Genomic DNA, 17,421 nt, shown 5'->3' on the forward strand with positions numbered 1-17,421 from the left:
TGGTTTAATCTTTTTAAACTGGTTTAAACTCTCCTATATGTCCTACAGCCCTGTTATCTGTAGTCATGTTGTAAATTCTGTCCCTAGTACTTATTTATCTTATAATTGATAATTTGTGCATTTTGACCATCCTCTTCCCATTTCTCCTCCCCGCCAAACCTCTGTCTCTGGAATCCTCAAGTCTGGTCTCTTTATGTATGTTTAGATTACTTGTATATTTAGATCCATATATATTTAGATCCCACATATGAGATCACACCATATTTGTCTTTCAATCGTACAGTATTTCTCTTTCTCTGTCTGGCTTATTTCACTTAGTACAACAACTTGAAAGTCAATCTATGTTATTGCAAATGGTAAGATTTCCTGGTTGTGTGTGTGTGTGACACTGAATCATATTCCACTCTCTATGTATATTCCACAACTTCCTTATCCATTCATCCATCAGCAGACACTTAGGTTGTTTCCAAGTCTTGGCTACTGTAAACAATGCAGCTGTGAACATGGGGTACAGCTAGATTTTCAAGTTAGTGTTTTCATTTCCTTTGGATATATTCCCAGGAGTAGAATTGTTGGATCCTAGGGTAGTTATATTTTTAGTTTTTTGGATCTTCCATACTGTTTTCCATAGTGGCTGCACCAGTTTACAATTCTACCAAGAGGGTACTAGGGTTCTCTTTTCTTCACATTCATGCTGACATTTCTCATCTCATCTTTCTGATAATGGCCATTCCAATGGGTTGAGTTGATGGATCATTCTAGTTTGAACTTGAGCATCTTTGCGTGTACCCACTGGCCTGAAAGGCAGAGTATTTATCCAAAAGTTACTAAATCATTGAAAATAGGTTTTTATACTTGTGAAACCTGTGAGATCATATGTTGGCAGGTTAAACTACACAACTGACCCTTGAACAATGTGAGGGTTCAGGTCACTAACCCCTGTAAAACTGAAATCCAAGTGTAACTTTCAACTCCCTAAACACTTAATTACTAGAAGCCTACTATTGACAAGAAGCCTTATGGATAACTTAAACAATCTATTAACACATATTTTGTAGGTTATAGCTATTCTATACAGCATTCTTATTAAGAAGGTAAGAAAAATCTTAAGAAAATTACAAGGAAGAGAAAAAATACATTTACAGTACTGTACTCTACTGAAAAATTTGTACATGAGTAGACCTGTACAGTCCAAATCTGTTATTCAAAACTCACCTGGTTTTTTTTTTCCTTCTTTTAAAACACAGCAAAATGGAAAACTGCTAGCAAATTTAGCTCTTTTATAGAAAACAAAAATGCTAGCTTTCCTTTACATGTTTAAGGAGTATTATGAGTAAATATTTAAACCTGTGGTTACTATCTATTTTCTCTTCAATCTAGACCTCTGTAATGTGTCATCAGGAAAATAGGAGTATAAAACAAACACTTTCTGAGACACAGCAGAACTTATATAATCAAATGTGAGTTGACTTCCTAAGTCATCAGCGACCTGACACTGACTCTCAATGGGTGACAGATCTTCGGAGCAGCAGCTCATTTGGAATTAGCTATAAAGGCATTTCATCAGTGCCATAAGGAAAGCAATTACATGACTCTGTGACCAAACCTTGAATGACTCATAATGTCATCTCTTTCAGTATAACTATCTATCTACCAGTGACTTTTCTGCAGCTACGCATATTTTTAGCTTGAAGGGAGAATTAGTGATACCCCATCTGTCAACTAACACTCAGGAAAAATCAAAAGCTCTGTGGAGAAGATTGAGTTTTGCAATGATGGTGACAAATTTTATCAGATCCATGGACAGCAGCAACCACCCTACTGCCCTGTTGTGAATTATAGACTTAATCTGTGCAGGGAATAGCGCCCAGGCCATTTACATAAAACTACTCAATGGATACAAGAGATATAAATGTGGAACATGGTTCCTGCCAATGAAACCAGAAATGGACAAAATAAGAGTGTTTGGAAGATACATAGGTTATCAGTGAACTTCAAAGCTAATTCAGACTGATGTTAGTTTCTGATTTTAGCATTTTATTTTTAAATTTGCTGCTGGAATATCAGCAGGTGCCTGAATTTGAGTAATACACTCTAGGATGATGATAGAATGTGTGTGAGGCTCATGCAAATGAAATACTATTTTTGTTGGATTATGTTCTGAAAATTGTTTCAGTAAGCAATTGCCTTCATTGTCTAAGAAAATTTTCAGTGTTCCAGAAGGAAATGCTATGGCTCTGTACCTTGAGAACTGCCTTCTAGCTTAAAGATAGAAAGACATATTATGTTTTATAATGAGTTTTCTTTTAAAAAAAAATCAAAACATCACAACAGCCGACATGTATATCCTAGAGAACCAGGCAAGAAAAGGAGACTGTAAATATGGCAAAACAAAACTATATGGCTTTTGAGAAGAATATAGGAAGATATGATTTAGGGAACCATTCTGTGTTATATTTATTGGTATTTCAATTACATATGATATTTGTCACTACCTTTGACACTCTAAGTAGGAGTGTCAACAAATTTTTGAAATGACAAAATGCAAATTATATTAGTGATTGGTGTAGCAAAAAAAACTTGATTTGAAGAATTATCAAAATAATCTTACAAATGCTTAAAAAAAAAAAAGCAGCAGGAATTTTAACAATAAAAAATTCCCCAATCCATTTCCCTTTAACCTTATATCTAAACAACAAAATTTGTTCAGACTATGGGCATTTAATCAAAAAGCAGGGCATTGCTTTGTTTGCCCTCAGTTGGCAACATATAAGTTAGACAACTCTGATTTTTTTTATGACTCTATTCATTTCTGCAATTAACTATGAAAAGACTAGGTTGGTTTGGGGGTTACAAATAAATTCTTGTAAGCCAACAAATCCTGAAACGTGTAATTCATGAATAAGTATATTTAAAAAGATGATAAGAGTTCATACCTGTATTCTCAACTCCAATCCCAAATCTCGAGGTTCAAACTGGCCTTTGCCCCTGCCATGTTTGTGAATCCTTTGTTAGTGCATTACCTAAGTGTAAATCCAACTGTTTCAAATGTATTGACTTATTTGCCCAATCAACAAACGTGATGCAATGTAACAAACTTCCAGTCACTCTGACCACCTTCTCTACCTAACCTGGCACTACCCTGTTCCCTTGGATAGTAGGCACCTTAGGGGAGAGCCAGTGATGTTGGGCAATGATGAATGGAGCCTTAGAAGAATGGAGGGGAGACAGGATAGTTTGCGCCAAACTGATGTCAACTTCTCATTCTCTTTCTGTGACAATAGTCAGCCTTCTCTGGGTGATGAAACCCCCAGGGAGGGAATTTGTCATGATTGAGATCCTTGGAGGATCCCTCTTTAGGCAGATGAGGGGAATTCAGACACCTCAACTCATAATAATCTGTATACCAAAGGGACATGTGCTGGGATGCCATGTCCTGAACTTCTTCACTATCAACATAGTTAATATAGGTTAATGTTCCAAGAGAAAAATCTCAGAAAAGTCCACTTAAAGGCCATGAAAAACAAGCAAAAATAAACTGAAACTAAAGAAGAGTCTATAATTGAAAGACAAAACCACATTGTCAAAGTAACAGATTTATGAGCCTTTGTTCAGTTATACTCTTGAATCTATGTGCTTCTCGGGAAAGCAGAAAGCTACAGCCTTCCTGGCTTGGTACATCAGAGCACAGAGTTTGGAGCAGAGTACAAATCTGGAGTTAAATGAAGAACATGGGGAGAAGGAAACCAAGTGAGGCAAATTCCAAAATCCACATGTAAAATTTATCCAAATCTTTGCTGACCACTAAATTACACAACCACAGGGAAGGGCCAGGGGCTGGTGGTGGAAGGCGGGGCGGGGGGGGGTGGTGCTGGGATCTGACAAAGAAAAAGCAGCTTCTAGAAACTAAAAAAACCTCAGCAAAGATTTCAGTTACCATTATCTTCAGGGGAATCCAGTCTGGAGCTTCAGAACATTATAATTAACTGTATGCTACAAGAAAATCACTCTTCAGAGACATCACAGACCCTGAACTTCTAAATACATTGTTCAAAATGGGCAATATACACTGCACAATCTATTGTTCCAAATCTGAAATTAAGGGGCACCTGGGTGCCACAGTCAGTTGTAAGTTTCAGCTCAGGTCGTGATCTCAGGGTCATGAGATCGAGCACTGCATCAGGCTCTGGGCTCAGTGTAGAGTCTACCCGAGATTTTCTCTCCCTCTCCCTTAGCTCCTCCTGCTCATGCTCTCTCTCTAAAATAAATAAATAGATCTTTAAAAATTTTCAAATTAAAAATAAACAAATGACTATATCAACAAACAGGAAAATGACTCATACTCAAAAAAATCAATACTTGAAGTAATCAAGGTGTTGTACATACTAGAAAAAGAATTTAAATAAACTACTGTAAACATATTAAAATATGTAACAAAGTGCATATATATGATCTCAAACAATAAAAATTGAAAACAAATGGGACTTCTCAATTTGAGAATTTTAATATATTTTCAAAAATTCAGTAGATGGGCTTAACAACAAACTAGAAGAGAACATGTATGAAATCAAAGACAGAGTGTTAGAAAATATCCTTCCTAAAGATAGCAATTAAAAGAAAGGACTACTAACAAGGAACAAGTAGAATTTGAAATTAAAACCATAGTAGCACTTACATTAACATACCCAAGTGAAACACATACAAATCTAAAAAATCATGTACAAAAGCTACATGAGGAAAAATGTAAAACTCATGAATGAAATCAAAGAACTAAAGAAATCTGTAGATGCTCCATTTTCGTATTTGAGAAGGCTCAACACTGTCAAGATGTCAGTTCTTCCCAACTTGATATACAGACGCAACACAATCTTAATTCCAACACATTTTTTATGGTTATTGACAAACTGATTCTTAAATTTGTATGAAGGGATAAAAGACCCAGAAGAGCCAACACAACAGGGAAGGGGAAGAGCACAACTGGAAGACTGATGCTACCCAGCTTCAGACTTAGTGTAAACCTACAGTAACCAAGACAGTGTGGTGTTTGTAAAAGAACAAATACATCAACGAACAGAAGAGAGAGCCCAGAAATGGATTCACACAAATATACGCAATTGACCCTTGACAAAGAAGCAAGACAATGAAGTAAGAGAAGTCTCTTTAACACAAATAGTGTTGAAACTGGACATCCACATGCAAAAAATGAATCTAGACCCAGATCTTACACCTTTCAGAAAAATTACCAAAAAGTGGATCATAGACCAAAATATATAACACTAAAGTATAAAACTCAGAAAAAAAAAGCAGAAAAAAATCTAGATGATCTTGAGTTTGGTGACACATTTTTGTTAAAACCTGAAATGAGTGATCCACAAAAAAAATTAATATGTTGGAATTCACTAAAATTAAAAATGTATTCTCTGTGAAAGACACTGTCATGCAGGGATGCCTGGGTGGCTAAGTCATTAAGCCTCTGCCTTCTGCTCGGGTCATGATCCCAGGGTCCAGGGATCAACCTCTGCATCAGGCTCCCTGTTCGGCAGGAGGTCTGCTTCTCTCTCTGCCTCCATCTCCCACTCTACCTGCTTGTGTTCCCACTCTCACTCTCTCTTTCTCTCTGTCAAATAATTAAAATAAAATCTTAAAAAAAAAAAAAAAGACACTGTCATGCAAATGAAAAGGTACAGACTGGTAGAAAATATGAGCAAACACATATGGTGAAAGAATGGTATCCGATATATATAAAGAATTCTTAAAACTCAGTTTTAAGAAAATAAACAATTTTTTTAAATTAATTAAAAATATCCTAAAAATTTATCCTAATTAAAACCTGGATAAAATATGAATAGATCCCTCACAAAAGAAGATACAGTAAGCAGGCAAAAGATGTTCAGCGTCATAAGTTACCAGGGAATTGCTAATTAAAACAATGAGACAGGTGCCTGGATGACTCGGTTAAAAGCAGATAAAAGTAATTATTTACTATTTTTTTTAAAGATTGTATTTATTTATTTGACAGAGATCACAATTAGAGAGTCAGGCAGAGAGAAAGAGGAGGAAGCAGGCTCCCCGCTGAGCAGAGAGCCCCACGTGGGCCTCGATCCCAGGACCCTGAGATCATGACCTGAGCTGAAGGCAGAGGCTTTAACCCACTGAGCCACCCAGGCACCCCTATTTACTATTTTAAAATGAAAACCTCTGACTCTTGCTTTTGAATCAGGTCATGGTCTCGGGGTTGTGAGATCAAGCCCCATGTCACACTCTGTGATCCACAGGGAGCTGCTTAAGAGTCTCTCTCTCCCTCCACCCCTACCCCACGCAACATGTACAGATGCATGCTCTCTCCAAACAAAGGACGGAAACAATGAGATCCCACTGCACGGGTTTTTAGAGCAGCAAACATCCAAGACGCTGACAGCACCAAATATTGGTGAGGATAGAGATCAATAGGAACTCAAATTGATTGTTGATGGGATGCAAAATTGTACAGCCGCTTTGAAAGACAGTGTGACAGTTTCTTACAAAACTCAGCCTACAGTCCAACACATGCACTTCATGGCATTTACCTAAGTAAGTTGAAAACTTGCACACAGAACAAATTCAGAAGAAAAATATCCACACAAAATCTTGCATAGAAATGTTTATAGCAGTTTCACTGATAATTGCTGAAACTTGGGAGCAACTACAATGTCCTTCAGCAGGTAAATAAACAAACTGACTCATCCAGGTGATGGGATATTGCTCAAGGCTAAACAGAAATGCACTAACAAACCAGGATAGGACATAGGACAAACTTAAACACATATTGGTAAGTAAAAAAAAGCCAACCTGGACAGTTTCTGTACTGTATGACATTCTGGAAAAGACAGATCAGTGGAGGTAGTAAAAAAGCTCAACAGTGATTAGGGGGTTGAGGGGAGGGACAGAGGGAAAAAATAGGCAGAAAATGGCATTTTTAGGGCAAAGTATCATGTATTTACTGTAACAGTGGATACATGTAGTTCTGCAGTTGTCAAAAGTGTGGGAGGCCACACAGTAGCTTGAGAGAGAACCAAACCAGGCCCTGACTCACGCCTCCTTGAAACCTAAGGGTTAAAGCAATCCTGTGGGTAGTAAGTTGAGGTGCTCTTGAGAATGGGCCTGTGCTATGGGTCTCAGGCTCTCCTACGCAACCACCCACGGGGGCTTATCTGGAACAGGACATGCAGGCCTAAGCCGTGAATCTGTGACTTGACTTGCTGTTCCTGCAGGGGCCATAAACCACACCTGATGCCCTTTTTGCCCTTCTCTGTCTACTTATCTATAGGGAACTCATCTATAAGCAGCCGCCTTTTGGCGTCAGGATGTCTGCACATGAGCCTTAAGAAGCTTTCTAAGGGGAACCTGTGGAAACTATTCTAAGAATGTAATAGATCACTGCTTCCTTGTGATTGTCTCTGTATGATATATATATTGGAGCACTCTTCTGAATAAACTGGCACTGCTTGGACATCATCCACTTTGCCCCTCCTGTCCCCATCTCTTTGCGTCTCGTCTTCATTTCACCATCCTCTTACCCTCTCGACCCTGATTGTGTTGTCGCGCCACTCGCGACACAAAAGCAAGACAATTGACAATAGGAAGAAGGTAAATTAAGAACTTTAATAATAATGTAACAGTTTTGGCCCATCCTTTTAACAGCTGTATCTCACTAATGCAAGATACTAATAGTGGGCAACAACATACATGGAGGGGTGAATTGTATGTAGGAACTCTCTGTAATTCCAGCTCCTCTTTCGGTGAAATTAAAACTGCTCTAGGGGAGCCTGGGTGGCTCAGTCTGTTAAGTATCTGATTCTTGATATCAACTCAGGTCCCGGTCTCGGAGTTGTGAGGCTGAGCCCCACGTGGGGCTGTGCACCGGCCGTGGAGCCTGCTTGTGATTCTGTCTCTCCCTCCTCCTCTGCCCCTGCCCCTGCCCCTCCCCAGCTCTCTTTCAAATACATAAATAAATAAAACGTTAAAAAAAAATGAATACTGTTATGCTGAAAAGAAATAAAAAATTTTTTTAAAAAGCAATAAAATATACTAAAATGAAAAAAAAAACTAAAGAATAGGTCTTTTTAAAATGTGATTGGTCTATGTAAAATATTTGCTGCACATATAATATCACTTTTCTTTATCAATAAACATTAAATTGAATCATGAAAAAAAAACCTGCTCTAAAAATATGGTCTATTAATAAAAATCATAAAATTAAACATTCAAACATTTAAATCAGTGCAGTGCGAGTAAGATGACTAAATTCTCAGAAGACTGAGATTTTTAGGCTAGGTGAAAAATCTAAACTCAAGTACATGATTTTACTAAAGATACATGTTAAATCGAAAAGCACAAAGACACTGAAACTAAAAGGAAGCAAAATTATGTACCATACATCTTGAATCATAATAAAGCTAGAGTGACTAGAATAATTGTCTAAATACAAGAACAAATAGTGAGACAAGGACTATTACCAGATGGCCGAAGTGACAATTCATAATGGTTACAGGCTCAATATATCAGAAAACCTAACACTGATAACTATGTATTTCCCAAAAAAATGGAAATAATGGAACTGCAAAATAGCTGAAGTATGATTTGGCAAAACTACCAGGCAAATCCATAATCATAATTATGATCTTTCACACCACTCAGTAATTGACAGACCAACGAGGCAAAATATCAATAGAGATATGGAAGACCTAAATATCACTATTGATTACTGCATCCCAAATGTTATTCCTAGAAAACTACATCCAATACCCAACAATACAAATTCTTCTCTGGAACACATGAAATATTTACCAGTATAGACACAGAGCTGGGCCAGAAAACAAATGTCCTTCAATTTCAAAGGGGAGCACTCTTCAGACTATGTCCTCTAACACAAACAGAAGCAAATTAAAATCAGTAAAATTAGATACCTGAGAAAGTCCGAAGTATTTAAAAATAACAACAACAACTTGCTTTTTAACACATAGGTCAAAAAAGAAGAATTCACAGGTCAATTTAGAAAACTACAAGTGATTTTAAATAAATTATGATGAACGTATTACATACCAATATTTGCAGGAGGCATTTATTATGCTTAGAGAGAAAAACATAGCTTCACATTCTTATGATAGAAAATAAGAAAAGCCTAAGATCAATTATCTAAATGTTCATCTTATAAAGCTAGAGAAGAACAAATTAAATGGCAAAGATGGAGAAGGGAAATAATTCAGTAAGGAATCAATGATGTAGCAAATAAACAGCAAATTCACAAAGCCAAAAGTTCAGAAGTTTGTCCTTTGAAACAATCAAGAAAATTGTAGCAACCTGTAACAACAGTGACACCAGAAGAGAAGAACACAGATACAAAGAAAAGCGAAGACAAAATGCTATAATGAGAATGTAAAAAGGTCTTACCACTAAAATTCTAAGAATATAAAAAATAAGTAACTATTATGAACATCTTTAGTCCATTACTTTGCTGAGTTACAAAAATTATCCCAATTTCTTATTCTTTTTCTTTAAGATTTTTATTTATTTATTTGACAGACAGAGATCACAATTAGGCAGAGAGGCAGGCAGAGAGAGAGAGAGGAGGAAGCAGGTTCCCAGCTGAGCAGAGAGCCAGATTTTCAGGGCTCCATCCCAGGACCCTGGGATCATGATCTGAGCTGAAGGCAGAGACTTTAACCCACTGAGCCACCAAATGCCCCCCAATTTCTCATTCTTAAGGCTTTCACACAACTAATCTCATAGCAAATGAACAACTCAACATAGAGGTCAAACACCATGTGAAGTTATCACAGAGGAAAGAGCAAAGTAACACCTTACCTACAACTGAAATCTGACTTAGGTTCACACTCATAAAGCAGATAAAAGAAATTATTTACTATTTTAAAATGAAAATCTCAAAAATGAAATAAGTAGAAAAGAGTTAATAAATGAAAAACACACTTCAGAAATGAAAAATAAATGGTAAGAAATACTAGGATGACAAATACACTTATGATGCCTTAAAGTAAGAAGCTTAAATTTTTTTGTCCTAATTTTAGAAGTCACATGTGCGTTAAGAACTGGGTGTTACAAGTAACTAATGAATCGTTGAACACTGTATCAAAAACTTACGATGGCCTAAATGTTGGCTAATTGAACATAATAAAAACAAGTAAATAAAAATAAAAGGCTGGGTATTTTTTTAAAAAATTGAATAAAAAACAAAGGTATAATATGAAATTTAAACAAAACAAACCTTACTTTTTAAATAGTACAATGTACTAATTAAATAAACCCCTTAATCATTTGTTCAAGAAAAATAAAAGATGCAAAGGAAAAATAACAAACTACCACTATCAAGATTAAATAGGAACTATGATGAGAGATCTGAAGAGATTGTATGAAGTAATTATTAATATCTTTATTTGCTAATTGATTTATTGGCAAACTCCTTCAAAGTAACACTGACTAAAGCAGACAGAAGAAACATAAATTGGCACTATCTCTGTAGTTCCTAAACCGTGTACCAAGGCACGTTAAGACAACATAATGAACTCCAAGGTCTAACATGGTGTATTTTAAATATGTGTCACACATGTATAAAATGCAACTTTCAAAGACTAAAGTTGCACTTTGCTGACACTAGAGATGATCAAGATTTCTGTATTGGATGCAAAATGTGTTAACCATTAAGGGATTATGGGAGAAGAACTTTTATCAACTATTGAGAGAGTAAAAAGTCAATGGATAAGGTGGAGAGATATATTCCCAATATTTCTGAGAAAACCCGTATAAAGAGAACGTACAAAAAACTATGTATAAACACACACAACAAAAACTGCAGAGTTTTTTTGGATCATTTGATAAATGTCAGTTAAGACCACCATGATGTACTAACCACAAATCCACCAGATTTGTGAAGATCAATAATAATGACAAGAATACTAAGTTTTAGTGAAAATACAGAGAATGGTAACTCTCTTGTATTGCTGAAGAAAGTGTAAGTTGGTATTTCTTTGAAAAAATGTTTTTGCAATCTCTACTAAAACCGGAAATGCATTTCATATGCTCTTGGATTTCTACTCCTATAGTTATGCCTAAAGGAAATGCACACAAAATTCCATCCAAAAATATGTACTAGAATTTTCATTGTAATAGCAATATTTGTTTTTGTTTTTTAAAGGTTCATTTATTTGAGAGGGAGAGAGAGAGAGCAAGAGTGCATGAGCGGGGGGTGGTGGCAGAGGGAGAGAGTAGAGAGAGAGAAAATCTCAAGCAGATGCCCCGTGAGTGGGGAGCCAGCCGAACCCCAAGATCATGACCTAAGCTGAAATCGAGTTGGACACGTAACCAGCTGAGCCATCCAGGCACCCTAGCAATAGCACTATTTGTAGTCAAAACCTCAGAAACTAATCGAAAACCTTTCAGCAATAAAATGGATAAATAAACAGTGCTATGGTCACACCAATTCCTGGCAATAAGATGAGATATCTAAATCATGTAACGACATAGCCGAAACCCATAAATGTTATGAAACTGAATGAAAAAGGACCCAAACAAAAAGTACACTGTTTATCTCATTCACATGTAGTGGGAAAAAAAGAGGGGGGCAGGGATCTTAGAAGTTAGGACTGTGGTTATTCTTTTACACGTCAGTGACTGGAAGGGAACATGAAAGGTAATTAGGAGATATGGCCAGTATTCTAATATTCTCTTCATTTTAGTGCTAATTATACAGATATAATCAGTTTGTAAAAATTCATCCTAATTTCTCTGCCTTAACTCTTAACACTCACTTATAACTCAATCAGTTCAAATCAATACCCTGCTTAAAACATGTGTTGCTCATGATGTTTCTTTTGTCTGGATGAACTCACCTACACCTTACTCTGAGTCTTACACCTTTCTAAAACTCAATGTAATTGTCAGCACCTCTGTGAATACCAAAGTGACCATCCAGGTCCAGAGATGACCCTGTGTTTACCTCTGCTGTATCACATCAAATGTCAAAGTTTCAAGTCCCAGGTAAAAAAAGAATGGGTTCTCTATCAGTGTAGTTACATCCACATCTTTAAAAAGCAAAAATAGGTTTTATTAATATTTCTCAGTTACTCAAGAGCTGCATTTGAATCTGATAGCAGTTATTAATTTAGAAATATTTTGACTATTGTTTTCTCTGTTCTACCAGAAAGTAGGATTCCCTATTCTGCAGTCTTGCTTGCAGTTGCTGGTAACCTGCCTTCTTTAATCCCAGTTTGTCTGCCAGTGTCTCTGTCACAACTGGAATGTTTCTGTGTTGGTGATTCACTGGCAATGATAGGCCCCGGCAATGTGATTTCCGATTTCTTTACAATTTGAGCTAGGGGCTCACTGATACTTCTCTGAGTCCACTTCTATGACAAAAACAATTTGTATCAACATAAAGAAACTTCAGCCAGTTTACCTCAAATTCCTCAGGGAGGAGGAAGCATTAATATATCTGAATTGGAGAACAAGGTTTCATTCATGAATCCAAATTTGGGACATAGTGACATTTCTGCAATGGGAGGGCAGCTTTTCCTGATAAAGTGAACGTTGTTGATGACTTGTTTCCATCTCGACCTGTTATTAAACAATTCAATGAATGCCTACCAATTGGCCAATCCTGATATAGGCAATGCTAATTTCTGAGAATGCAATCTTATACAAATAATGATGGTTTTGTGTAAAAAAAAATGTACAGTTTTAATGGAGATGGCAGTTTAATCATTTAATAAACAAAAGAAACCAAATGTCGTAATTATTAAAAGGCAAAATAAATGAAGCCATGAGACCATTTAATGAGGTGTTTTACCTTATGAAATCAGTGCTGACTAGAAGGTAGCCAATTTCCTTCCCCAATCTCTGCTGATCACTTTCTTCTCATGCTTGGCTTAAGAATGGATTTCTCTAAGAAGAACTTATTTGAGTAATTCTATTTCACTTTGAATGTTTCTTTACCCTGAGTATACACAGGCACTTGGACCTTGATAGGATGTACTTGCTTACATAGAACTTTTTAATGGTGGTTTAGCATATAAATTTTAGGACTTTTATTAGATCACCAACTTTCTGGAATATTCTGTTCATTTTACATCTCATAATACCTTGTGAGCTCCCATTCACACAAAGAAAAACAGTTAACTCTTTGGCAAAGTACAGCTAAAAATTAGAAAACCCAAATGAACAACATTATAAATTGAGAAGTTATTTTTTTAATGAACATATTTTTATATATAAATTTTAAACTAGTAAATTTGAAAGTATAGACATAAAGGACAATTTTAGATAATATAAATGCCAAAACTGACTGAAGAGTTGCAAGGTTGATAACTTCAATACTATATAAGGCTGAAATACAGACAATAAAAGGAAATAAAAAATTAAAACAAATTCACTACAACTGTTTGAAGAACAATCGTAGAGATATGCAGAGTAAATTGTCAGAAAACTCAATGAGACAAAAGCAAAATGCTATTTACTTTTTGGAGAATGGAGTCCATTTATAAGAATTCCTGTGAGTGCGTAATTTTTTTTAAATATCCACATTAAATTCGTAGTAACAATTTGCATTTACGGTGTGGTCCAGAACAGCAAGTTCACGTGCTTGAAACTGGAACTAGCTCAGTTATTGAGCAGTATTTGTTTGACAGTTTTTAGAAGAAGTCTTCCCAGGAGCCCACACACACAGAGAAGCATATTGTTTTCCTAGGTTTAGTAGGCAGTGGAAGAAGTGGCAGGAATAAATTTATGTAACTCCTGGAGGGAGGCAGCCTAGCCCTAGACAGGACTCAGTGCTGTCAACCAAAGTAGATGGATGATCACTCCATGTTTAGCGAATGATCATGCAGACTAAAGGCAAACATGCCCCGAAGGTGAGGGGCAGTGGGGTGAGCCTGACCAGGAAGAATTTCCTATGGACTAGGAACACCTTGCTTCTGTTTCTACGGACATCAAAAACGTGGACGCTATTTAAATACTTATTAAAAGTTCCTTTCTCCTTAAGGGTAATAAAAAACTTAAAATTAGCTTTAAACTTTAAAAATGATTAATTGGGGGAGAGGAGAGGAAAAGGAAATCCTGTTCTTTTCTTAATGCTTTTTTTTCCCACAAAAAAAAATCATACCTCAAGGAAAAAACAGCATTTTTTTTTAATTCTGAGAAACATTAACTCTACTGGATCTTATAATCAAGTTTCTTCCTGTCCTGCAGTTTTAATGATGGAGTCACTGGAACAGAGGTCTTCAATATACCTCATTGAGTTGAAATAATTGGGTATTCTGGGAATACAATCATAGAAGGAAGAACCAATTTTTCTGGAAAGTCACAATGCAAATTTCCACCAGTTAATGCACATCCTCCCTAGCTTGACTCTACAACTCCAAAGTCACATTCTTAGATTGTTGCAAGTTTCCAGTACTCATGGACACTGCATTCTGTCCCACCAAATATAACAGAAAGAAAATGTGTCTTCTATGAACATGTATAGTAGAAACTGGCAGTAAATGCCCCTTAATTGAAAGACATGTTTTTCCCAGGTGATCTCAATATTTTTAAATGTTTTTACACATTCTATCAAACGTTTGTTCTCTAGAATGTAGAGCTACTGCATCACCGAGAACTCATGAATTTTTTCCAGATATTAATGAGATACGTTTGGATTTAAAAAGTTAGTCCTGTAGTTAACAGGAAACAAAGGTTGAAATAATCTGTTCCAAATACTGTCTCCTCACCTCAGGGATGTTTAAAAGAGGCAAGAACTCAGGTATGGACAGCTCCAAATCATCAATAAATTAGATCAGATACCTTCAAATGTTTTTTGCTGCTACTGCTTTGTCCTTTCTTGAGCTGGGAAGCTCTTAATTCAAAGAAATCTGCAGTGGGGATCCACCACATAACAAAAAAAGCAGAGCCAATCTGGATGAAGCAGGTCTGGGTTGCTTTAGGCAGCTAAGGTCACGGCACTATACTCACATGAAGTCCTTTTCTAAATTAGATGGAGTCCCATAGATAGGTCACAAAAGGCTCTTTCTGATCCATCTATCTATCCATCTTATCTGTCTTTCTGGAGAGATAACAACTTTTTCATTAACCTTTATTGCTAGTACAAATAGTGACAGTTCCTTTGGTTATGACTATACACTTGTTAAAACACAAATGTCCTTGCAGGGATAATTAATTCAATCCATCACCACTAACATAAATTACTTTCCACAACTCTCGTTAAGGCAAGAAAATAGATAAAACATATTCTACCCCCAAAATATGAAAGGACAAGATTTGAGTATTTAAATCAAACTTCTGCTTCATCCAGTTTCTATAAGATGTGGGTCAGTTGTATTTCAATATAATTTTAATTAAATTTTATTATAAAATAACAGGTACAGAATCCTGGATTTGGAAGCTTCACAGAATCAGGGAAGTGGTCAGAGATTAAGACAGGATGGCTGAGAAGAAAGTAGTCTGGATGACAAATCTCAAGGGTAGCATGCAAGTCTTGACACTTGGAATGTGGCCCATCAGTTAAGAAGCTGGTGGGGAAACAATTCTCCACAGGTCTTTGTGATTCTGCCCATTTTGTGAAGAGCTGCTGACAGCTTTTGTTCTCAACTGTCTTTTCCAAGTTTCTTATAGAAAACAGCCTTAGAAGAAAGAGACAGTGTCTCTTTCCAGGGTGAAGGCAGATACATTTCTCTGCTAGGTTATCCAAGATAATGTCTCCTTTTGGGGAAAAGGTAAAGCAGGTTTGACAGCTCTCCCATCCTAACCGTGTTGTGTTTCCTACTAGGCCAGGAGTAAGACAGCTCTTTGTCTCTGGCCCAGGAGTCTTGTATGTTCTGCCGCCATTCTATAAAACTATGGCAGGCTAAATTGTTAGCGTCTAGGGTAAAATCTCACAGCCGTCTACAATCTTTACAGCAGTGTGTTATACAGAAAAAGTCGGGAACAGAAAGTTCCCAATACATAGTGCAATGGGGCCTCTTCTGGCCAAGAACGGACATGAAAATTCTACTAAATCAGAGTTGAATAGAAGAAAAAAAAATGAGCTCTCACTAGTCACTGGAAAAGATAAGAGAATAAACAGACAAGCAACTGCTCACAAAACGGGGTTCCTTGTGTCTTGGACATGATTATTAGCCTAGAGACCCCCAGGCCTAATTTTGTTGTGCTCCTTAGTCCTGTTTCTGTAGGGTATCACAAAGAAACCCAAATCCGTAACATTCTTCACTGCCTTTGTTCTAATACCCATAGAGTTCTCCTGTCTCCCCTGTCCCTCCCCACACAAAGTCCTTATCCTCCTTCCTGATTTTTATTTTTCCCCAGCCTTCATGACCATATGACTACATTGTGCATGTTTTGTAGGACTTGACTTCTTCTACAACAACACAAGCTCCAAAATGGTAGAGAATTTTGTCTGTTCTGTTCACTTTATTAATCTTTATTTCTGGAATAGAGTCTAGCATTGCCTAAGTAATAAAAAAAAACATTTATCAGGATGAATTAGTAGGTGAACAGAGGAACAAGAATGGGGGATTGTGGTTAAACACCTCCGGTTTTTGTTTTTTTTTTCAAGAGTTCCGTTTCCTTTGAGGCTTCCCTCCCAGACCCACTTCTTAAAGCATGGCTTTAATCTGGACCCTTAAATGGCTAATATGACAGGTTTTCAAATTTATCTAAATAGAAAAATATATCCAGTTTTAAAAGGAAAACATAAATCTGGAATGCTTATTTGGGATGTATAAATGGAAGCTGGTGATCAGACAACCTTGGCTGGGTGACAGTGCATAGAAAGAAAAAAATGACTCAGCCATCAGAAGGGATGAATACCCAACTTTTACATCAACATGGATGGGACTGGAGGAGCTTATGCTGAGTGAAATAAGTCAAGCAGAGAAGGTCAATTATCATATGGTTTCACTTATTTGTGGAACATAAGGAATAACATGGGGGACATTAGGAGAAGGAAAGGAAAAGTCAATTGGGGAAAATCAGGGGGGAGATGAACCATGAGAGACTGTAGACTCAGAAACAAACTGAGGGTTTCAGAGGGGAGAGGGATGGGGGAAAGGGTAAACCTGGTGGTGGGTATTAAGGACGGCAAGGATTGCATGGAGCACTGCGTGTTATACATAAACAATGAATCTTGGAACACTGTATCAAAAACTAATTTATGGTAAATAACATAACGCAATTTAAAAAAGAAAAGAAAAGAATGTGTTTCACAGCAGTCTGAAATGGAAGAAATTTCTGAGGGATTAATAGTAGTCAACTGTGATTTTTCTCCCTATAAATAGAACTACATCATCATTAGCAGGTGATTGCTTAATCTTTGTCCACATGGTCCAGTTGCATTTAGTAACTAATACACACACACACACACACACACACACACACACA

The sequence above is a fragment of the Martes martes genome, assembly GCF_963455335.1.
Source record: "Martes martes genome assembly, chromosome: 6".
Lineage (NCBI taxonomy): Eukaryota > Metazoa > Chordata > Mammalia > Carnivora > Mustelidae > Martes > Martes martes.